This window comes from Lissotriton helveticus, chromosome 6, assembly GCF_964261635.1.
Source record: "Lissotriton helveticus chromosome 6, aLisHel1.1, whole genome shotgun sequence".
NCBI lineage: Eukaryota > Metazoa > Chordata > Amphibia > Caudata > Salamandridae > Lissotriton > Lissotriton helveticus.
In genome coordinates this window covers 1,772,030,977-1,772,056,861 of record NC_136067.1, presented here as the reverse complement: position 1 = coordinate 1,772,056,861, position 25,885 = coordinate 1,772,030,977, and the positions used below count along the sequence as shown (strand labels likewise).

General features: G+C 41.6%; 1 pseudogene; it reads left to right on the top strand.

The window, feature by feature from the left end:
- The first annotated feature begins 1,576 nt into the window (after window positions 1–1,576).
- Window positions 1,577–24,340, top strand: LOC144762872 (uncharacterized; annotated as a pseudogene).
- Window positions 24,341–25,885: the final 1,545 nt, after the last annotated feature.

The window sequence follows — 25,885 nt, the reverse complement described above, 5'->3', positions numbered from 1 at the left end:
GGACTTGGTACCGGAAGCCGGTGACTGTGAGTCATGGGGTAGAATTTTTGCGGCAGTGTACACGAGGTGCTTCGGCACTCCGTCAATGGCTATCCTTCCATCGGCCATTAAGTGTGTTCAAGATGAACCCGGACCTTAGGCTGCGGATGAATTGGGAATGAGACTCGTTGGCACATTTAACGTAGTTTCCGATCTTGTCCTTTCTAATATAAAGGGAGATGCGGTGAATTTTCAGATGGCTAATGTCTATTGCGCGATGTCCCTGATGCCGACAAACCCCGACACTTACCAATAATTATCACGGCGGCTCATAAGACCATTGGCCGTAATAGTTTAGATGTCAAGCCCTTTTCTGCGAAAGATAAAAAACATCCTCAGGATTCGAAGTCTGAGAAAGACGTTTAGCTCAAAGCTCCAAAGCAAAATTGGAACAAAAATAAAAAACAGGGAAAACAGCAACAGAAACAGGAGTCCCGTCCCGCTTCACCAGTGCCTGCGTCTACTGAGCGCACTTATGATTTGAGCGACCGCTCTACTATTAAGTCACCTGATCGATTTCAGGTTCCTGATCAACGTTGTCCTCATTCTTTACAGGACACATCGGCCTCATCGTTCGGTGGTGGAGGAAGTAGCAGAGGTCGGGATGGCCAGCAGAGTCGTGACCAGCTCCGCCCGAAAGACGGAAAAGGCAAGGAAGACGATTCTTCACAGAAAAGACCCCAGTTTCAGACAAAAAAAGTTGTCGCTTTAACAGCGAGATATGCCACAGATAGTGAGAAAGCAACTTCGGAATCTGACATGGGCGCTGACGTTCTTGGACAGCGCTGCGGAGATTACCATTGTCCGAGAGGCCTGTCCACTACTGAAGGTGACAGCGACTGACCAATTCATTGTTGTTGAGACAGCTGATACTAGAGTAGCTCCCCCTGATGGTCTTTTTTTAAATTGACCTTTTAATTGAAGGTGACATACAACGTACCATAAAAGGGGTATTTTGCTAAAATCTTACAAATACCTATGACATTTTGTTAGCGGAGGCTGACTGGCCCCCACCTTTTGTTCTCGCAGCTCCGAGAGGGGAGGAGGTAATCCTCCCTAGTTTCACACACATAGTGTCTAAGGAGCATGCGCTGAATTTTGCAGACGAGTGGGCTAAGGTCCTTGTGCCGGCTTTGTACCGTACTCACTATGGTTGGGATAAATTGTCCCCCCACCACAAGATTCCCTTATGGTCTATGCCACAGCCTCAACCTCAATTGCGGACTTCGGTTACAAATTTAACTTTGCAAAGTCACACATTGCAGAGTACACAGTGTTGTTCCTGGGCTTTGAGCTCAACAATGAAGGTCAAGGATTGGCTCCTCACTTTTTGGAGAAATGCACACAGCTGCGCGCTTCTACAACGCTGAAGAAATTACAATCCTTGCAGGGATTTTTGAATTCCGGGCGTACATACATTCCCGAATATCCCCAGCGTATCAAGCCATTGTATGCTTTGATACATCCTACTTTTACCAAATCGTGCTGGCTGCCTGAACATTCAGCCATTTTGCAATCTTTGCAGGCTGATCTGCTAGAATCTAAATTCTTATTGACTCGTGATAACCACGCCAACCTGGTGATAAGAATCATCCCTGGGGCGGTGGGTTTCACATACCTTACTTTTAACGAAGGTGACACAGTACCTATTGCTTACAAGTCACACTTGTACACTTCGGCTGACATGTGGTTTTCCACTGTGGAAAAAGTTTTGACAGCAGTGCAAATGGCGATTCTGAAGGAACGCACACTGTTGCAGGGAAAACGCATGTTTGTTGTTACCCCGTAGCCTGCCTTAGAGGCAGTGACGAAAGCCAGTGTACCTAATTCTAAAGATTTGCACCCACGGTGGATACAATGGGCATCATCATTGACGTCTCCAGATGTCACGTTCATTTTTGAAGCCTCCTTACAGTCGCAGGAGTTTTTGCAGTATGAATTTGTTCATCCTGTCCCGTTGACTATGCGGCCAGTGGACGATTTCCCTTGTATCATTTACACTGATGGTCCAGTACAAGTTGCGCATGGGTCTAAGCACGCGTACGTTTCAGCTTGCGCCATTGTGGTTGGTACCATGGTGAATGATGAATTCAAGTCCGATGTCGTACATACACAGACATTAGGGGACTGTACTGCCCAATTGGCAGAGCTCCGTGCTCTGATGCTTGCATTGGAGTACGCTGATCCTGGTGTGACTACTCTTATTGTGAGTGACTCTTACTACTGTGTACAGTCTTACAATGAAAACCTGTTATTTTGGATTCAGAATGACTTTTGTGATTCCAAGGGTAGCACAATAAAACATAAAATGATCTGGGTTCGAGTGGCTGAACTTAAAGAGCAGCTGCCACTCGTGTATGTAATTCATACTCTCGGTCATCAGCATGTGGGAGTTCACGCTGTTGGCAATAGTTAGGCCAATGAGGCCGCAAAGTCAGCAGTTTCAACATATATGGTTGCAGCAGTTACACATTCCAAAAGTAAGATTGATGATGACATCTTGGCAGCAATTGCCGCTACTGAGAAGGGAAGTAAATATCCTACTGGATTTCCTTCAAAGTATTCTTATCGTTTAAGTCCTGATAAATTTCCTTATGTGAAGATACCGGACGTTGGTGACAGATTTATTCCCAACGCGGATTGCAGGTCCACACTGATTACAGCTGCCCACGAGGGTGTTGCATCTGCGCATGCAGGCGTTTCAGCTACTGTATCTCAGTTACAACAACATTTCTGGTGGCGGGGACTGTACAAACAGTCGCGTGATTATGTCCTTAAATGTGACATTTGTCAGCAGATTAAGCCTTCAACTGCTGCGCGTCCGCCTCAGACACAGTTGTACATTTCTAATAGACCGCTTGGTTGTGTTTATTTAGATCACTGCGGTCCTTTTTCCTCTGATACTGCGTATGAGTACATCTTAGTTGCAGTTGATTCATGCACACGCTTTGTTTGGGTCTGGCCAAACCGCAGCGCTGATTCGCGAACTGTCATAAGAGACTTGCTTGTCTTTGTGGGAATTTTTGCCTGTGGCACCTTCCATTCAGACCAGGGTTCAGCGTTCGCCTCTAAGGCGTACAAGGATGCCATGAGTTCATTGGGGGTCCTAGTCAAGTTTTCGTCTCCATACAGACCTGAGGTTAATAGTGTTGTGGAACGAATGAACCGAGATTTAAAGCAGTCTTTGATAGCCAGGGTTATAGGTACTGGCTGGAACTGGCTAGCCCATCTCAATAGTGTACAGCGTGCACTTAATAATCTCCCTAGAAGGTCTCTGGGTGAGTGGACCCCATACGGAATGCTCTTGGTATCAAAGTGTTCGTCCCGGACCTTGAAGGTGTAGACCAGGCGGCGGCTGCTGCCCCCTTTGACGTAGATGTACATTGTCATGTTTTACAGAATCTACAAGAGACGAGAGACAGTCTTGTAAAGGAACACCGGCCCTCGACATCAGAAGCTGCTTTGCAGTTTCCGGTAGTTGGCTGGCTACACCTAGTTGGAGAACTGGTTCGAGAGAAGATCGAAAACAAGAAAGAATTTGGTCCCGCATATCGAGCTCCAGTTCCTGTACTTGGCGTGCAGGGCACCAGTCAATATCACAAAACAAGGGAGGTACCCTACTATATGAGATAGGGACAGGGTCAATTCAAGAAGTACAAGTAGCGTCACAAAGTTAAAATCAAAAATCAATAAAAACACAAATCAATAAAAACATTTCATTACAATATTTTCTGGAAATATTGAAATGAAATGTTTTTATTGATTTGTGTTTTTAACTTTGTGATTGTAATAAATATAGGAAGATTTTTTATATTATATTTCTTGTTTCTGTGGATTAATTACACCTTGTTTTGCTGACTCACCTTTGAAATATTTTGGTTTTTGTGGTATTAAATACTGTAGGGCAATAGTTATTGCAATTAAACCAGATCATAAATCCGTCAGATATTGTTGGATCTAATTTGGGACGCTACTTGTACTTCGTGCAGGGCACAAGAACAGTCATTTTACCTCCACTTCCAGGTCGTAAGGGAAAGAGGTACATCTCCATTGTCAAATTACACAGAGTGGCCGATTCTTCTTAGTATGACACCTGCGGTCTCTTGTCCATTTATATTGAGACATTCTGTTTTGGCTCCGGCTCCTAACACCAGGCCTGACATTTCCATCGAGATGCCTGCTGTTTCAAGTCCTTTATTGAGTGTCCCACCTTATGATCATCTTAATGATACTGAGTATACTTACCCCACAGACTTATCGATGCCTGATCTGCAAACACGTTTGGCAACTGAGTCCAGATTTTCATTTGTCACTAACTCTACCACATCAAAGTCCCCTTCAAAAATCTCTGTTTTTGCTACATGGGTTAAAAAACATTTTTTGATTCCTCCTTGGACCTAAATTTGGTTGGTGCTTTTTTCAATTTTTTTGTTCATGTCAACTGGATTTGTGGTGTATTTGTTCCGTCTTATAAATGGACACTACGTTGAAGAGAGAATGTCTATTCGATACATTAATGGAACATTGGCACCCCATTCCTCCTCACACAGATTGAAAAGGGACCTGACTTTTGTAAACATTACTGCTTGTCCCGTCTTAGATGGAATTGTATGGGATGCTGTTCGGTTTCAAATCCATAGTCCCACAGAGGTTATAAATGTCCCAAATGTCCTAAGAGTTTCTATGGGGGATGTGATTAAACAAAATAGTTGCTGTGATGATTGGGATATTCAAGCGTAGAGGCTTTGTTTTCAGATTTGAAATATTATGCTGCTTTTGATGCTGAGGATTTATATTTAGATTCGGCGAATAATGGTGATTTGTTTTGTTATCAACACTTTGGCAATCATTACCTGCATAAGGCAAACACCAGGAGGAATAGGGTTAATTATACACAATGGGAACATTGCCCCGCTCCCGTTCAAGGCAGCTCCAGTTCTCTTTTAAAGAGGTTCACCTATTTTACTGATTTTAATCAGTCAAATCCCAATGCATTTTATTTTAAGATGACCAAAAAGTCTACTTCCAAAGTTAGACTTACCCACACAAAATTGTTATATTCCCCTTTCTTGACCAATTGGCTGTTGGGGGCTATGAGCTGTGGAGAGATACTATTGATCTTAAATCGGTTTGGGGTTCTAAAAGTTGGCAAGTGCAAGGCACTGAGGCTTTGCATCATGCATGTCTTATCCCATACCATATGCTGTTTTTGAATTCTACTATTTCACAGACCACCTGCTTTGGATTGACGACTACTAAAAAATTAAATGCTCCTTCTTTTCCAGAATTGGAAGAATACCCTAGTTGGGATAATAATACCAATTTTTCTATCAGAGAATTAAAGACCCTATTGCTGAATTCTACTTTTTACATATCCAGTTTGGATCCTAATGGTTGGTTGTTGTGGCACAAAAGTGCAGATCCATGCCAACATCGTTTTCTGGGTTTAGCCCCTGGCTACACGCAGGTTAGGGTGGATCCCCGTTTTGAGAGTGACCATTCTGTGACTACCTATTGTGTAGGCAAGCTGTGTCAGAATTGGCTCAAACACTCCACTTTAGCGTCAGTTAAGCTTCATTTATCTAAATTGACTGACGATGTTCATCTAAATCATTTTGTCAAGGGCCCTGCTTCCGGCAGATCCAAAAGATGGATATATTTTATTTACAACGAAGTTTGGAAACTTTCCCAGATTGAGGCTGCTTCCCGTTTAAGAGCTATAGATGAAGCTAATTTAGAAAAAGTGCCGGCAGTTGTAGACAACAGCATTAACACTCTTTCTTTTACACTTTAGATAATATTGTTTCATCTGTTGTTGATATTGTGCAAGAAGATGTCTCTGTTTTGTACCAATGTCAAAATCAATTGCGTTCTATTATGCAATTTGCATGAATTTTGCAAACGTTAAAGGCAGGAAAAGTTCCTTGGCACTACATGAACACGTCATCTTTGTTTGCTCCCTTTAACTTAACTGATAAGCAACGTTTTAGGTCTATGAAAGATGCAACTTTTTCTATGTTACATATTGAAAAGATGGAACCTTTGCCATTTTCTGTGGCCGAGACAAATTCGGCTGTGTGGCTCGTCCATGGGTTAATAACATTACCTTTCCCTTTGTTCAAATTCGAAAGTTGTATGAAGTACTACGCAATTGGTAGATATGAACCTCTGGGCACCGCTTATCTCCATGAAGTTTGGTCACTACCTTTTACCTATAGGTGCCTGAGGGAGGGAAAAGAGGTTTATTTGAGTGGTGAGGATTGCACAACAACACAAGATCACTCATTAGTGTGTAGGAATATCCAATTGCATGGCTCTTGCAACCAGAACGCGCCTAATTTAGACTGTGTTTTAAAAGGTACACCGACAACTGGTATCACACCCACATTCACATTACTAGCAAGCGGTAGTTATTTACTTTTAAATAATGAAGATTGTTGTGAGATGTTAGCCGGAATTCCTTACGTCGTTACCGTCTCTGAACGTGTAGTTTGTTGTAAAAACTTAATGTTTCCTCCTCCACATGGGAAGCTGGATATTGCCATCTGGCCATCTAATCCGACCTTAAAAGCAGAGTTCAACGAGGTGAGTCGCATAAGAGCTCAGTCTCAGAAAGTCTCAGAAAGAAGTCGCCTTCACATCTGCTCGTGAAACATTTGTCCTTCATGTGGCAAACACCCGCACAGAGGTGCATGCTTTATTAAATAGGGGTTTGCCCTTTCATTTCGGGGAATTAATTCACACTATCTTTAATGTTTCCTACACCATGGGGCTGGCTCACTTTTTAAAAGTTGTTAGTAGTGGCCTTGTGACTTCTTTTCAAGCTATATTTGGTTCCCAGCATTTTTTCATTCGATTTTTTCCAGCCTGATTGGTGGATTTCCCTTAATGCTCGCTCTGGTTGCAGGAGTGCTTCTGTTGCTTTGTTTATTTCAAAATGGATGCACGTCCTGTGTTACAATACGATCTGATTGAGCTCGGTTGGTGGTATTATACTAGGTATTGGCGCTCCAAGGGAATATACACCTTTCTATTTTCAGCTCTATATGGTTGACGGTGCTACAAGAAGAAGAGAACCACACTTCCTCTTCTAAATTAGGCAAAAGCCACTAGATACTAGAAACTCCTTAGCACACGATTCTGTATCGTACTCCAAGTTTGTACATATGTGTTTCCACCAGACATCAATCATGCAGTCATTAATAATTGAGATCCTTGTTATTCAGGGTTGTCGATGGGTGTTATTTATTTCAGGAGACGTCACAGCCAACACGTGTTTCGTCGGTAGGGAATGTAACCCTCGACTTTTTCAAGGCTATTCTCTGAAATATTTCTTCTTATTCGATGAGGTGATACTTCCAACCCTCAAAGGGGTTCTGTTAGGGGACTTGTTCTCGTGCTGAAATATCCCACTGTTTGTAACCGGAGTGTCGGTTGTTGGTATGGCAGCTTTCGCCTCTTGTGCTCGAGTGCTTCCGTATCTGTCCCCTCTGCCGTTTCTATGATGCAGTCGAGGGTTACATTCCCTACCGACAAAACACGTGTTGGCTGTGACGTCTCCTGAAATAAATAACACCCATCGACAACCCTGAATAACAAGGATCTCAATTATTAATGACTGCATGATTGATGTCTGGTGGAAACACATATGTCAAACTTGGAGTACGATACAGAATCGAGTGCTAAGGAGTTTCTAGTTACAATACGATCTGCCCTGGCTGTTGCTGCTCCGCACCGAATGCTTGATTATTATGTAGCGCTGCCTCTAGCTACATTGAGTGCAGTTTATGGATTATCGTTTAGATTTTCCTATTTCACATGCGTCCAGCCTGTCTTTCATTGCCTGAGCTGCGATTTTGACTGGGCTCTGGATTTGTGTCACTGCAATACGGTGTCTCCCAACGCGGATTATGATCAACTGATGAGTCCCTTAGTTGCTCATTAATTGCTTTGTTCTGGCGACAGAATTATGACCTTTGCAGCGATGCATGGAGTCCTGGGACGTTGGAATGTTTTTGCAGCGGCGCATGACTTCTTGACACACAGTTACATTGAAGAAAACCCAAGTTGTCCTCTGATGGTAGTGGAGGCTCCGGTTATTGAGGAACATGTATGTTCCTTCCCATTACTGAATTGGATGGCTGAAATGTTTTCGGATGAGAACAAAGACTTCCTGTTGGAGGCTGTTGCAATGTACTGTGCATATACACTGTTGGAATGGGATGCGTTTCCTCTTCTACCCCTTTCGTGGCCGAAGTCACATGTTGGACATCGGATGTTTTAATATTTTTGCCATCTTCGTTTTTTTTCCAAGTCCCATTGACTTCACTGTGCCCGTTAAAGTGATTCTTGATTTGAAGTAGTTTCTAAATTTGGAGTTTGCTCCAGTTTTTCCACTGTGGCAATTTGAGCTTGATTCTGACTCTTGAACTTGAACTCTGCATTCCAAATTTGCCCCTTTCTTATCCGTGCTCAGATCAAGGGATGGTGTCCTGGGGCTGAGCCTTGCATTCACACAGTGTTAAGTTGACATGAGCTTATTAGAAGTTTAAACACAATTTTCCCTTTCTGCTGCCTTTTGCACATGGCACACACTTTATTAATTTTTTAGCGTTTAGCAGAGTGTTTTGCTTCACATGAGAATAATATGTTTTTCTACAATAGTAGCCTTGCTTGGTAAGCTTAGTCTGAACAGTGAGTGCCGAGCCCTCAAGGTTATTTCAACACTGGTTGTTGTGCGGACTGATCAGCGCACGTTCTAGACATAATACATATGCAGCTGTGGCCACCTCTGATATTGGCACGTTTAATAATGCACTGCGTAGGCATGATCACACACACTTGGAGAACATTCGTATGCTGAGCGCTTGTGCAGAATTTGATGTGATCCACTTCTGCTAAATACCAGAGGTTTGGGGCCGCCTATGTAATCCCAAAGAGACATTCTTTAGTTATAAAATAACCTACTAGCAAGGGAGGGTGAAATATAGGTATATATTTAACCTGTTTCCGTTTAGCTTTATAACATGCTTTCTCCTTTTGTATTTTATGAAATAGTAACTATGCTGACAATCTTGTTTCCAATAGTATGTCTGCTTGTATTAGCTAAGGTATGGCGTTAGAAATAAATATTTCAAACTTGCTCGTGTCTCTTGTTAATCCCTGTTTTGGACTGGTATGAGAGTATTACGAAAGAGTTTTCTTGTTTTCCACATTGCCTGAGGTAACCTAAGTCGCATGTTCTGGGTTGTCTAATCATTGGTTTCTTTGCTATAGGGCTAAGAGCTAATGAGTCACTGATGCTAGTCTGGTAGGGGATGTTGGGTACTAAGGTGAGTTTTGGCACACCCTAATTCACTAAGGTCCTAAGTCTCTGTGCACAGTTCTGTGTAGGAGCAGAATCCCTGCAACAGTGTAAGTGCATACAAAAATGCGCTTTGCCTGTTCTAGACCAGTGTGGCTGTTGCTGATACTGTTCCTCCTCATCCCATTCCCAGGCCAGGAAGCATTTGCACCATGATTTAAATGATGCTCAGGCTTCAATTAACCATCTCGTATGATAATGGTCACAGTATGGTGGCAAGTTAGTGATGCAATGTGTCTCTGTCAAGGGACACGACAGCAAAATGTGACTTTGTGACTACAATTTCTCCTAACAATCAGTATGTGCACCTTGGTAGACAATCCAATACTCATCTAAAAATGGCTTCAGTATCATTTGGCAGCATACCATCTTTTAGACCGATAACAAAAACCTATTACGAAGATTCTCATTGATTCAGTTACTTTTTACCTCTTGCAGAGGTAAATTATGTCAATTGAACCTTTATGTGCTCATTCTTTTTTTATTTAATAATATTAGTTTATTAGTCAATTAAAACCATAAAAATGATTCAAACATACAATTCAAAAGATTTAAAATGCATACAAGAAAGACTAAAATTGTATCATACATTTACTTCAGCCATTGGACATCTTGTCGCTTGACCTTCACATGTTTTACCTTTCCTTCCTAAATATATAAGTAAAGATGCCAAATGAAGATATTAAATGGATCAAAATGACTAATCAGGGACTGGCCCTGGGTAGCTGCAGCTCAGAGCTCCACTCCTCCAGCCCCACCCTTTGCTGGGGTCTCTCGCGGATCTGGAAAATTTCCCCCTCCCCTTTCTTTTTCCTTCTTACCCCTTTATTTTTTCTTCTTACCGCCACAGGCCTCGCTGGGCTGCTCACCTCTGCTCCGGGGCATGCAAGCTCGCGGACACCCAGCAGCCGCTGCCCATCGCCGGTCCGCTGCTCTCACCACTCCAGGTGGCTGCGAGAAAGCACCATCCGGCGGCTGCGTCCCACCTCAGTCCGCGGCTCGCTCCAATTCGGCCCCAGTCCAGGCGACTCCGGGTAGGCACCGGGTGCCGGCTCCCGTCTTGCCAGTGCCACTACGTGGAGCCTTCCCAGCATGATCGGCATGTTCTGCGGTCGATCCTCTCTGTGCGCTGCTCTCCACTCCTGCGCGGATGTCATGCTGCTGGCTGGCTGGCTGCGATTATGCAGGCGGGGCGGCAACAACAGAGACTCTGTAGAATAGACATTCACAACAAACAACAATCACTCATCGTGCAATGCAATGCATGCCATCATTTACCTGTTTTTCCGGGGCAGCACCTCTAGGTTAGGAAAGGATAGATAGATAGTCATGGCCCAGGGTTGGAGGCAGGTACACATTATTTTTTAATTCTCCATACAATGTCTGGCTTGAGGGAAATGGCTTTTGGGCGAGACTTTACTTTTTCATTGAATGCACACAGTTGCAACTCTGATCCAGCAATAAAAAGAGTAAGACATTGAAGATGGATTTGTGAACCAGAAAGACAGTGACACACCCAAATAATAAAGTAAATATTTCTCCTTAGCTATATCTTTATTTGTATTTTTTGGGGCCTCAAAGAAAGAAAGTAACTGGAAATGCAAAGAGGCTAGTTGTCAGGGAAGTAGAGCTCGTCCTCAAGCTCTGGTAGTTCACCCAGAAGTAGGTCACCTAACATGCTACTTCCATGACCTGAATCGGCGTCATCGTTTTAGTTCTGTGCTACTTCCGGTATGGTGTAATCTGGTGATATAAAGTGCTGATTCACTTTGATCACGGTAAACCTCTCCACGTTTTGGGGCAAGAGACTGGTCTTTCTCACTGTCAGAACGACACCTGCAGCACTGAAAACACACTCAGAAGAGACACTTGTGACAGGGCAAGCCAGATAGTTTATTGCCAGCCTGCTTAGCACTCGCAATTGTTGCCTTTTCCAATACCAATACAGCAATGGGTTTTGATAAAAGTAGACCTCTGTTGGGTCATGCAGATAGACCTGGACCATCCGTTCAATGCTCATGGGTACTCTGCTTTGCTCGGCCTCTTTTGCCTTTGCCTTAGCACTGGACTTAAGCCCTGCCTGTAAAAAACATTCCTTTGCTGATTTGGGGATGATGCTCCTGTTCTTGTTGTTGTTATGTTGTGCTTGGTGTTGTTGCTGGTTTTCGCTGCTGTGAGCCAACCGCACTGCCCTCAGGCTCTGAAGGTGAACTTAAAGGATGACCTACAGTAATTGTTGTGCCCTGGAGGAGCTGGTCTCTAATTCCTGGCCGTTCTTTTTCTAGCAGACTGGTTTAAACATCTATCCAACTTTTGTAGCTGATTACTTCCCCGTCTGAAAAAGGAATGAAAGTGTGCAGTAATGTTTTGTGCCTTAGATCAAGAATTGTGGCACAAATGTAATAGATGAATGACACAATGCCTCTTTGCACCCTTATATTTCCAGATATGCAAAGGGTTATGCTCTCCACTAACTCATATGCTTCTTTGTTTTCTTCCATGACTGCATACATTGTATACACCCCCTTCAGCTGTTCCTGTAGCATGTGGGATAGCTTGGCCCATAATACAGTCCTCCTTGCTGACTTCATGTGTGATGACATCAAAAGGAAGTCAGGCATGTAACTAGGCCCCATTGGTCCATCTCAATGATCATGCCTTTCACAGTCGCATCCCCTTTTTGCATGACATATTCATTTATTGGTCTGTGCTGCTCAAACAGACGTTTAAGCATGTAATAAATTGAGTTCCAATGTGTTGGCACCTCCTGGATGAGTGCTTTATCTGGCATTCTATTATCAAGTTGAATGATCCTCAGTTGCTTCCGGGCTTTAAAAGAATGTCTGAAATGTGTGCAGATTCTTCTGCATGTGGTCAGTAAGTGGCTGAATCTGTCTTCTTTTTTCAGAAAGTTTTGAACAATGATGTTAATGCAGTTTGCCGAGCACAGGACCCTGAAATAGCCATCGGCCATGGCCTTAACTATATAACTGCCATTGTCTGTGGCAACAAAACCAATGTTAAGCCCTCTTGGTCGCAGCCATTCAACAACCTCGCTGTCAAAGTCTTCCAAAATGTTTTCAGCAGTATGAGATTGCTCCATGGCGAACATGGCTACAGTTGCATGTTTCCAAGCGGCATTAAAAATCTCAGCAGTGTCAACACCTGCATATATCTTTTCTCTAACCACCACAAAAGAGATCCAGTGTGCAGTGAAACACATGTAATCAGTGGTTGGCAACTGGTCCACATGTCTTTTGTCAGGCGGATAGTGTGAACAGCATTCTGCTGCAAAGCTTGTCCAAGCAATTACAGCAACTCTGGCGATATAGGACTGCCTTGGAACCTTTCATTTCAGGCAGATGGCTGCCACGTATTCAAGAAAACCTATCCCTTCCCAAAAATAAAAAGGGAGGAGGTCCAGCGCAAACATTATAGCCAGCTTTGCGTTGTATAAATGTGCTATTGGGTGGTTACGTTTGTACTGCACCTCTGACCTAAAAATGCTGAGAATGGTAGCCTGAATTTTTTTCTTTTCTGGTGCCACTGATGCAGGTGACTTCCTGACGTCAGATGTAAGGCTCAATGCACATTTTTTTGTTGCAGTACTCTCTTGTCTTGGACCCCTTGGTGTCTCAGCCTGACTCTTGTGCCATTGTAATGTTGCTGATGATGATGTGGGTGGTACCACTGCACTGCTAGGGACAGGGCTGCTTTGTGTAACAGAGAAAATGTCTCCATGTTGTTCACCGTCCACCATGATCAGATCTTCTTCTTCTTCCCCTCCACCAACAACACGTGCAGTTTGTTGGCAGCTAAGGTGCGCCTCCCACTGGATCAAGTGGTGTTTTCTCAGATGGGTTGTTTGGCCTTCAACACCATAGTTTGTACCAAGCTTACCCTGACTAACACCTTGTCCACAAATAGAGCATATAGAAATGTTCACTTCTTCCTTGCTAACCAAAAAAAAGTCCCAAACTGGGGAGGTAAATTTTCTGGTGCTGCTGGTGCTACTTGCAATGTCGAATGAACTGGTGAATGGGCGCGACGTTTGACTCTCTGCAGTGTCTACTTTTATTGAGGTGGTTGTGGTGGATGTAGATTGCTGCAGCTAAATATGGACGCTGGAGGTGGTGTTGGTAGTATCTGAGTTGGTGGTATCTGTGACACATCCCTCACAGCAATTTGGGATGGGGTAATGTCGGCCTCCACTTGGGCAGGAGTAATGTCCATGATGACTGCCTTGTCATCATCCTCCTCTTCTGCATCTACCTCCATAACTCTAAGGCTTTCTGGAACCTTCCTTTTCCCAAAACTTGTCTTGTGGCTTGTCTCACTCTCAGACCGAGGTGGCTTCCAAGTGGCATCTACACCATCAGAAGGGGGCATGCAGAAGAAGTTGGTGGACTATCCCCTCTTTTCCTTACTGGGGATCTGGAAGACAATGGATCTTCTGAAAGAGTGCCCTGCTCTTTTCTTCCTCTGCAGGAAGCTCAATCTCCTAAACTGCCTCTACTTCAGGACAAACAACTACTACTGGGTGTGGTTGCGGCTGTTGTGTCCCACTTATCTGAGTTTCATGCATTGATTGGGTACTATTGTGCAATAACGATAAGTCAAATTCAACATCATGGCTCATGGGCGTTGGACTTGTGATTAGACTGGCTGCCTCTGCGACAGACATGAGCTTGGGCTTAGATTGCTGGTGTGGGTCCACTGATGCTGTGGTGCTGCTCCAAGCTTGCTCCCCGGACACCACTGCTTCAGGCACAATTTGTGGTTTTCCAAAAAAGGTCTTGGATGACATACCGGTCTTGGTAAGTGGCAGTGCCTTTTTCTCACTAACAACTTTCTTGGTAATGGACCTGGTAGCTTTCTTTAGGGCCATCTTAAAGATGTTAGCAGCACACAGTGGCACAAGTTAAAGAGATGTCTGTGGTCACACGTCACGTGATGTGGTGCACAGTAAGACTTCTGTCTGGCCGTACAATGGGTGATGTTGGCTCTTCCACTTTTGTGCACCTAAAAGCAAAGAAGCAAGAAGAAAACCAGTGAAATGTGGCATTCATGGTTGTGGTTCAATTACTACTAGTACAAACAAACAAACAAATCTGATATATAACTCAGTGTTGTGGCACAAATGTAATGGTTGGATGACACAATGCCTCTTTGCACCCTTGTATTTTCAGATACGCAAAGGGTTAAGTTCTCCACCAACTTATATGCTTCTTTTTTCCTCTACACCTGCATATATTGCCAACACCCCCTTCAGCTGTTCCTGTAGCATGTGCAACAATGGGATAGCACACACTGGTCAGACAAAGGAAACATGCTAAACAACACAGCTTTAATGCAACAATGCCAAAAACAAAAATCCACAGGGCTAAAAAAGGTTTGCAAGTTACAAAAACCACACACATCCACCAAGGGCATTTATGTAACACACATGAAAAAAGTGAAATACTAAAAAAAACACATTTTGCATTTCAACCCATTGCCATCCATACCCTAAATGATGTTTACATTCAGCAGAGACCATATAAACAGTTGTTTCATGTAGCCATGAGTAGCTCGGGGCATCCTGGCTGAAAGGCCTATTGGCAGACTGCTGGGCTAGTGAATTAAATAAATATTGAAAATTGATTTCAAAACTTGGAGAAAATGTAGTGAACTGTGCAACATGTTTCCTTTATATAAGAAGAAAAATTACTTACAAAGAAACGTCTAGGCCCCTACTGAAACTATAGGCAACCCACCACAATAAAATGAAAAACAAATGATGAAAAGTACAAAAAAATCTAGATGCATCGCCCCAATCAACCAAACAACACCAATTTTCCAACTTACTTGTTAGTCCTCAAATCCAAATGATATATGATGCAGTAAACACAAACAGTGATCCTACCAGCTCCAGATTTAACTAAAAAGTGAACAGGAGATAGACAAATCACTGGGAGGAGCCTGCTGGACAGGAACAGGAAATTTGAGACTCTGAGGTACTTCCTTCCTCTTAAAAAAAAAGTTAAAAAAAGAAAAAGGACTCCTTGTACAAAAAAGTGCAGCCAAATGTCAAGTTTTTTAATCCAAACCATCATTTCGAGAAGGTTTTGATGCTGCTCTGGAGAGAACCTTCTCCAAATTGCAGTTTCTGCGTGTTCGGGATCGCATTCTTCACAAAACTTTTTCCGCCTTAAGTCTGATGGCAAGCACGAATCACATGTTCACAAACTCTCACGGGACCATGTGACTGGCTAGCAAATCTCGTGGCGCTCTCGAACGGATGGGAATTCTCATTTGCGATTGCCGGCAACTCTGTGTTGTATGCAGAATGCAGTGTTGTCAAAAATCCACGAACTCTGCAAGCGCAGCAAAGTTTTATGCCCAGGGTTGCTCCCGAGTGATGGTTTTCATCGGTTTGGCTTCGAGTCTTTCATAGTGCAAATCGTTTACTAGTTACCTTTCAGCTTTCATTAAATATTCAACATAATCTTGAACAACGATGTTACCACCCTTGTCAGAGGCCTTTATGATGATATCTGAGTCTTCTTTTAATTCTTTTTATGGCTATATACTCCCCTTGGGTTAAGTTCTTAGGTTTTTTTCATTGATGAGATTCTTTGCGCCAAGTGAATGATGTCTTCTTTCATAATTTCTTGGAAGAGATCGATTTTGTTACCTGGGGTAATTGCGGACAAAAGGTTGATTGCATTTTTATTCCACTATCTCCTCCTTTACATGTTATGAAGCCCATATCTTTAAAAAATTGTTTATCTGATGCTTGAAGTTGTCTTGTATCTTCCACTTCCATTTCTGATTCTTTTTCTAGCGACACATGTTTTTTTAATGCTGATAATACTTTCATTGTTATTACTGATGTTTCTATGGGGACTGTTGTTTTCCTCCGGTCACTTGATGAATGAAGTGTTTTCTTTTAATTTGCTGCAAAATTTGTATAAGTCAATCCTTATATTTGGTTGATTGATATCTGTGTCCGGACAGAAGGATAGTCCTAAATTCATACCGAGAGTTTTAGATGACAAGTTGATGACTAAATTTACTGTTGCAAGTCTCTTTTTCAGTTTTACATTTATTTTCCTCTTCTTTATTTGGTTTTTCCTTCTTCTTCAATAACCTCTGCTTTTGACTTGCCTTGTCCTCTCCCCCGAAAGGTTCCTCTTCATCTTTGCCTTGTCGTCATTTGAACTAAATGCATCTCCCCAGAAAAAACTAGATTGGAAATGTTAAAGTCCTCATCCGCAGAACTTATACCCGAGCTATCCACTGTACCTGATATTTCATAGCCTGTAAATGTATCCATTACAACTCTATTTTGAAAAGCATCATACTTCCTAACAAACATATAACTCCGCCCCCTGGCATAGTCACTGCAGTCCCTGTTGAATTTATTTGCCTTCCTTTTCTCAACATCCCTTTCATGTTGATAAAAAATTTTCTCCATTGTTTCCAAAGCTCCTTTAATTTTTTCATTCCATATGTGCTTTTCCAATTCTTGCTCCAAATCTTTGATCCTTGCTATTACTTTTTACAGTTACCTTTCAGGATGTATTATGAGAGTTCTCATCAATCTAAAGGAGCGTTCATTTGTGTCTGTTTGCCATTGTTTGATTAGATCCTCACCCAAATCATTTAAAGCTGGCATTATTAATATTTGCAGGCCTCGCGGTACTCTCTTGTATTCAATGTATTTTTGGAGCGTGGTCATTTCCCACAATTTTTTTACTTCCATTATCCAACTATATTCCAAGTCTTTTATAATGGTATTAAATGTTTGCCTTCTCCCTTCTCCTTGTACATATGTGCTCTTAGTTGGTTGGGTTGCATCCTTGTTTAATAATTTTCTCACCCATGGAGCTCTGTTTTCGCCCCTTTCAGCCATGTTGTCAAAAAGACACTTTGATTGTCTGATTTGTACTAAATATTTTCCCATGTTATGGTGTATCTCCTAGATCAGAGTTTGGTGTTCCCAGTTATTTTAAACATACTGGAAACTGAGAAAAGACCAATTTCCAACTTCTTATTCTCCTTATTGTTGTTTTCTGTGTGCTTACCGCTTTTTAATTTGGTAAGAATGATCTCCACTAGACTTTCACATTGCGGCGCCTGTGCGCTAGCCATGGGATTGAATCACCCTTGGGGTGCCTTGCTAGTATGGGGCTGGTAGGAGCCACTCCCTACTGCTACCTACACAACGCTGAGTACGCTGTCCCATGCACCTCCCCCCACTGTCAGGAATCCCAATCTGGAGCTCTCCCAACTTATCGGCTTACCGGTATCAGTTTCCTATGCTATAAGGGAGGCGTTGCTCAGAAGCATAGCCTTTCAACAAGGGCAGAAAGGTCAACAGAATTCTCTTGGCATTCCACAACTGCTGATGAACGCTGTCTCATCTCACTCTCCGGGTGCACGTGATATACAGCGCAGCTGCTGCATTCAACTTGCTCCACTCCATCTCGCTATTCCGACGAGAACACACAGCACTACAGACTCCAATTCTTTTTATCATTTAAAACACCATTAGTGCAAAAAAACTCTTTTCAACCAAACGCCCTTGCGCTCAAGTGGGAACTCAACACTGTTCCCCACCTCCCAGTGTTATGCACCTTGCTGCAGCTCGCCTTTCATTTCATCCATCATTCTGCCATTCCCGACGCGTTTCGTGGCAATCACGCCTCTTAGTCATGGGCTGACACAAGGGCACAGACAAACTTCTCCTGTTTGTTTCATCATTATTTATTGGATGAAACCGCCTTTAGTGGGCATGGCTTATCATAAATGCCACGATGCATGATGGTTCTTGCAGTTGAACAGGTAAGGTTAGTATTTTCCTCTAGTAGTCTCTGTGCTTTTGTGTTACTTCCAGCCTTCGTAGTCCTTTGGTAGGAAAGGATTATTCAAATTGCGAGCTTGATTAACGCAAGGAACAGCATGCTTCTTAGACAAGAAAAATTGTCCTGCCACAGCCTTTCTCTTGAATCAGATATGGTGCTCCTCTTGTTCCAGCGGCTTCTACTGGACCATAGCATCCTCAGGTCTAGCTTGTCTTTTAAAGTGCTATCATCCTGTAACCCCTTGTTAATGCTCATTTTACAAAAGCAACTAGACTGCGAGTCTTGATTTTGCTGAATAGCAATTTCAACTGATATATATATATATATATATATATATATGGAAACCAAATCCTGAAGTTGAAAAAGTGAACTCCTTCACCAGGAACGGACCACCACAAAAGGTTTCAAAATTTCAGTGCAATTTATTAAGCCTTCTCACAACATGATGCGTTTCAGCCGGGTTGCCCCGGCCTTGATCACATGACGTGTCAGGAAAAAACCACCCTTTAAATACTATGAAACAATATAAAACCCTCCCATTTTTCACATGAAAAGGGTAAAAAGACTAGTCGTCAATTATAAAGTGCATAATGCAATCGTGCAAAAACAAATCCTGTGACAGAGGTTCAACAATTAATTTTGTACATTGTTCATCATGGTTTAAATATTACTGCACTTAATTAAATGCAGAATAATTTAAAAAATATTTTTTGTTATAATCATAGAAATCCAGGGCAAGTGCACAAGTCTTAATCCATAAACCGGACTACTAGTAATACACGATTCTAACAACAATTGATCATAGTAAAACCCATATGTGTAAATAATAAAATGTAGTTGGTTACAACCCTACATAAATGAAAAGTTAAAATAAATGAATGTGCGGATGCAATTATCAAGCAGTCTAGCAAAAGACCAAAGAGATGAATACATTATTCGACAATCTTCTACAGTTCTAACTTCAAATTCGAAAGTTTTTGAAAAAGGATCAGTTCTCGAAAGATAAATAAATATGTGTATAAATACAGAATAAATAAATATTACTAGGCTATTTAGTGGGATTATAATAACATGATTGTATATATCCAATATTAATAGTAGATTGATAACCCTCACTCAGAAAACCCCATAGTCAAACTAGAACAAACTAGAAGACCAATAAGGTAATATACAATAAAAGGTTGCGTTAAAAATCCATTCTATTCTCAGAATAATAAATTTACCCATAAACATAAAATTAAAATTCATATATATACACAAATTAATAACATCTGTATTCGAGGAGCTTAGATCATCACGAAATGAACATATCATAGGTATAGATTTAGTACAAGAGGAATAGCCTGATATTGAGCCCAATATCACGTAGACATCTAAATCCTTCTTGATACATAATCAACATAAACTTGTGCATTTATAGAAAATTGTATACAAATGAAATGGTGGTGTGGCACACCGAAAGTTTGGAATGTAATCCAATGGGTAGAACAAAAAAGATTTTTGTAGCTTTTTAGGGCGCCTCAAGAATGTTTCTCTTCCGGCTAGTGGAGAAAGAATTGAATACTATAACATGGGGGGCGTGGGAAATCCCACGCTGAATCTTGAGAAGCACCAGAAGGTCTTTGCCTTAAGAATATCAAACTTTACTCAGGTTTGAATCTGAAATAGTTTATTGTTCCAATTATATCCAAATGGTTGTATATTAAAATCATATAAACCACCGTGGGTGTATCATTGGTGTCAACATTTGATTTTCAAACTGTAGTTGATCCCGTAGTTAATCCCAATGCATTTCGGGACATAGCGTCCCTTCATCAGGGGATCTAAGGGGAGATAAACCTCGTATTAGAGGGGGAGCAGGGGAGAGAACCTCATATCAACATTCATATCAAAAAAGGGAAAGTGCGTGCTTCCCATGGTGGTATAGTGGGTGACTTCGTGGATCAAAAACAAGGACAACCTGCAGCGCAAATCACGAGTGAAAGATTGTGAACATGCTGATTGTGACAAATGAACGAGTAATGTGACTGAGCTTAAATCAAAGTCAGCGGAAAAATGTGAAAAAACAAAATGCTTTAACGGGCATGCTGCTGATGCAAAATAGACAACTGGGTGATATATTGGGCCATGGAGTAGTCGGCGGATATCGTGAGAGACAGTTGTGCTAGTGAAGTACCCAAGCGTTAGAGAGAACCGGCAAGTAGCGGTGTTGGCGTATCAAAAAAGTCGGTAACATGCATGCAAAGCGGGGGTTAAGTACTGAAGTGAATACACTGAAAATAAACGTTAAAAGGACCACTATGGTGCAAAATCATTCTAGCGGTGCATAGAATCCGGTGTGGAGTTATTGGTAAAGACTGAGAGAAAACTGAAAATCCGTTTAACGGAACACAAAAGTACCATCAGAACTAAGAATTTGAAATCCCCTTTGGCTGCACATTTCACATCTGCTTCACACAATATCAGCCAGCTGAGATTCCTTGCACTGGAGGTTGTCCCCATGAGACTGGGGGTTGATAACCACAAGAGATTATTGCAACGTGAATTAATATGGATGAAAATACTGGACTCTTGCCAACCCCATGGACTGAATGAGCGTACAGAATATAGTTGTTTCTTATAATCTTATTTTTCTCATGTATTCAGCATGCTCCTCTCTATCTCTATGAATCTCTAACATTCACATCACTCTTTCTTCTAACATTTTTTCCCAATATTCCTTTCAATATTGTCTTATGTTTTTTTCCACCACTACTTCCACCCTTTATAATTTGTTCTTCTTGCTTTTTTCATCTGATCACCTTTATCGATGTTCATTTTCCTACTACCCTCATCGTAGTACTTCAACCCTGTTCATTCACCGTAATTATTCTCTCACCCGTGTTTATCCTCTAATTTCTTTCCATTTTCATTGTTGAGATAACACCATTTATCATTTTTTAACATTATTACTTTTTCCTCTCTAGTGGTTTCTCCCATTTGCAATAGGAATTGACTCAAGGTTGAGGCTTTTGTTCATGTTCATTAGGACGAATGTTTCCTGTAAATCTGTATGTCACGCTAGTATTTTGAGTCCTTTGTTTATGTTGGGCGCACGAACTTTTTCTGTGAGTCCGTTTTCTATATCACTAGTTTTGCATGCCTGCCGTATTCCACCATTCGACGTGAACGCGGAAACGCCACATCACTTGTAGAACGTTTGACTTCGGGTGAGTCTTTACCAATAACTCCACACCGGATTCTATGCACCGCTAGAATGATTTTGCACCATAGTGGTCCTTTTAACGTTTATTTTCAGTGTATTCACTTCAGTACTTAACCCCCGCTTTGCACGCATGCTACCGACTTTTTTAATACGCCAACACCGCTACTTGCCGGTTCTCTCTAACGCTTGGGTACTTCACTAGCACAACTGTCTCTCACGATATCCGCCGACTACTCCATGGCCCGTTATATCACCCAGTTGTCTATTTTGCATCAGCAGCATGCCCGTTAAAGCATTTTGTTTTTTCACATTTTTCCGCTGACTTTGATTTAAGCTCAGTCACATTACTCGTTCATTTGTCACAATCAGCATGTTCACAATCTTTCACTCGTGATTTGCGCTGCAGGTTGTCCTTGTTTTTGATCCACGAAGTCACCCACTATACCACCATGGGAAGCACGCACTTTCCCTTTTTTGATATGAATGTTGATATGAGGTTCTCTCCCCTGCTCCCCCTCTAATACGAGGTTTATCTCCCCTTAGATCCCCTGATGAAGGGACGCTATGTCCCGAAATGCATTGGGATTAACTACGGGATCAACTACAGTTTGAAAATCAAATGTTGACACCAATGATACACCCACGGTGGTTTATATGATTTTAATATACAACCATTTGGATATAATTGGAACAATAAACTATTTCAGATTCAAACCTGAGTAAAGTTTGATATTCTTAAGGCAAAGACCTTCTGGTGCTCCTCAAGATTCAGCGTGGGATTTCCCACGCCCCCCAGTTTATAGAAAATTGACCATATCTTCCCCTGTGTTCAAACCGTTAGGTATCTTGGTATTTAATCTAACTATGTATTGACTCTCTAATTGGCGGAGTTTCTTCTCCCTATCTCCACCACGTATTGATTTTGGAACGGAGTCAATTACATAGTATTTAAGGTCATCCAATTTGTTTTGATGTACATGTTTAAAATGGCGGGCAACCGGATAAGATGGATCAGAATTCACAATTGCCCGCAAGTGTTGGAGGATCCTATTAAACACAGGGAGTTTGGTACTACCAATATAAGATAGATAACATGTACATTCTAGAACATATACCGCACAATCGGTTTTACAAGTAAAGCAACCATTGATCTTACAAGGTATACCCGAGAAAGGGTCTACAAAGGATTGTTTGTTGATACCGAACTTACACGCACGGCAAGAGAAGCATTTTACAAAACCTCTCTTGTCAGTCAACCAATTACTTTTATCTATCACTTCAGGACTAGTTCTAACTAGAGCATCTCGCATTGATGGTGCTCTTCTGAAAGTGACAGTAGGCTGATTAAGAAGTTCCGGTGACAAAATAATGTCAGTGTGAAGGATAGGCCAATGCCTACTCACAATTTTCCTGATGTCATATTCTTGACTACTATAGGTAGTAATTAGCCTTACTGGTGGTGAAGCGGTTTTTTCAACCTGAGTCTCATTAGTTACCTCACTGACCTCTTTTGCAACGAATATGTTCAATTTGTCAAGTGCCCACTGTAGATTTTTGGCACTATATCCTCTGTTCAAAAACCTTTCCTTGGCTTCATGTAAACAAATGTCTAAATCCTCCTTTCTGTTACAGATCCTTTTTATATGTAAAAACTCACCATAAGGAATGCTTTTTATGAGGTGCCTAGGGTGAGCACTGCTGGCATGAAGAATGGAGTTTCCAGCTGTTATTTTGCGGTGTAGTTTAGTGCAAATATTCATTTGATCAATAAATACCTCTACATCTAAAAATTCTACCCTAGAGTCACTGACCTGTGCCGTAAATTCCAAATTAAGAGAATTGCTATTGATCTTCCTGACAAATTCCATGGCTGATTCTTTTGTACCTTTCCATATGACGAACACGTCATCAATAAAACGCCACCATCTGATGACGTGTTCTGAATAATCTTCACTATGGGTCCGCATGAGGACGTGCTTCTCCCACCAGCCAACGTGCAAGCACGCATAGCTTGGAGAGAAGCACGCCCCCATAGCAACACCCCTAAGCTGATGAAACAATTCCTTGTTAAAGATAAAGAAATTGTTAGTTAGACACATTTCCGTCATCTGGAGTAACATTTTGTTGTGCTCATTGTAACAGATATTTCTGTCAGGCAGGAAAAATTTGATAGCATTCAAGCCGTCTTGATGATTAATACTCGTATATAAGGAACAGATGTCCATCACTAACAAGTGATAGCCATCCTCCCAAGTAACATCTTTAAGTTTATCCAAAAATTGTCCTGTATCTCGAATAAAAGAAGGCAAATCAGCTACACAGTCGTGAAGAAAAAAATCAACGTACTTAGACATTGATTCAAGTAAACTACCTTGAGCCGAAATAATGGGACGTCCTGGCACTGGGGTTATCTGTTTATGAATTTTAGGGAGTAGGTACAAGGTTGGGGTAATAGGATGCTCTGTTCTTAAAAAGTTGTACTCATCCTTATCAATTAAACTCTCTCTCTTCCACTTAGATAGTTCTTTAAAAGTCCGATCCTTTACTTTCAAAAGAATTGGAAAGGCTACCTGCTTGTAACATTGGACATCACTCAATTGTTTTTTAGCCTCTTCCAAGTAAGCATCTCTAGGCCAGAGAACAATATTTCCGCCTTTATCAGCTTTATTTATTATGATATTCTTTTCTTTAGTAAGTTTATCCATAAGGCGGAAATATTGTTGTTCTCTATATTAACTCTTTTTATTTATGAAGAGCCTTAAGATCATTAATCACGCAGTCACCAAAAATATCTATGGCATCTCTTGCCATGACTGGCATGAATGTCGATGGTGGGCGAAAAGGAGTAAGGGCAGCGTTAGAGGTCGAAATACCCATGCCTAAAAGATCTACCTGTGTGTTTAAATCACTCTCATCATTATCATCTGCCAATCGACTCACTGTGCGAAGTGCAGGTACATCAGCTACTTGAAAACGAGTACTGGGCTGGTTATTAGCATTAATCAATGTTGCCTTAACATTAGCTTTCTTTAGTTTATGGAACTTTACAAGTTTTAACTTTCTGATAAATTTAAAAATGTCAATACGAGATTGCACATATTTAAAATTGTTTTTTGGACAGAAAGAAAATCCCAAAGACAACAGCTGTAATTCTGCAGTATTTAATTCAAGCTCAGTCATGTTTATAACAGTGTTGACAGACGATAAGTCCACATCTTTTGACTGGCTCCCGTGCGTGTTCAATTTCTTTTCCTGAAGCCTCCGCGCTTTCCTCCTCTCTTTGCGTTGCTTGTTCCGTCTGCAGCATTTTGTGGCTGCATTTGGGGTGCCCATGATCTGAGCGTTTGGCGTCGATCCTCTATCATAAACCCCAATTCTTCCGAGGGAGTGAAGCTTTGAGGTTCCGACAGGTTTAAATGATGCTCATTTTCTCCTGAGATTGATTCAGCATTGCTAGATAATATACTTGATCCTGAACTTGATGCAATATCAGAGATAGTTCCTTGGTTCACAGAGATTAACGGTGGTTGGACCTTATTAATTGCCAGTTTTTTGACATTATCGAAATGCTTGGCAAAAGTAAAAATACGTCCAGTTTCGTAATCGCGTTTGTCATGCACAAATTTAGTTATTTTACGATTCATTATAGTACTCTCATGTTTGTCAAGGCGTCTTTGTATCTCTTCTCTTCCTTTCTTTACCGCATCTTTTTGATCTAGTGCATCTAGTTCTGCAATTAACAACACAATTTCTGCCGCTATTTCCACTCTGTCTATCCCAGCGTATTTAACAAGCATTATAACCATATTCATGGAACATTCTAGATTGTTCGTAGCACACTCTTTCAACATCAAAGGATTAGGTTTGTCAAACGAAGGTGCAATTAGAACACGCAATCCTCTAGGCACCCTTCCTGCCTCTGTACTTCTCCAGGGATTTTCGTTCCCACCACTTCGTAAGTTCATTTTTTTTTAAGTTTTTCAAGTTTGTTTAGTAAGCTTCTCATGTCTTTCACCTCCGTGGCTTGCACATTATGCTGTTGCCCGGTCCCAGAAGTTACCGGCATATTGGCAAACATTGCATCCGCAAGCTCATCACGGTTCCTGAGCACGTCAGTTGTGGACGCCATAGCGCTAATGTTTAGGCAGATATATAGATATGCACAATTCAATAATATAGCGACTTGCTTTATATATATATATATATATATATATACAGGGCACACACTATCTCCTACTTAAGGTCGCTCTGTCGCTCTGTCCATGCCTGCCACTAGACTAGTGGGACATGGCCTCTATCTAGTGGGAAAGGTATGCGCTAATAAGAACAGTGTATTCATTAGGAAAATAAGGCCCAACCTTGGAGGAACAAAACTTACCAGAACCTCAAAAAGGCGAGGAGCAGTTTCAAACATGGTTCAAAATGGTG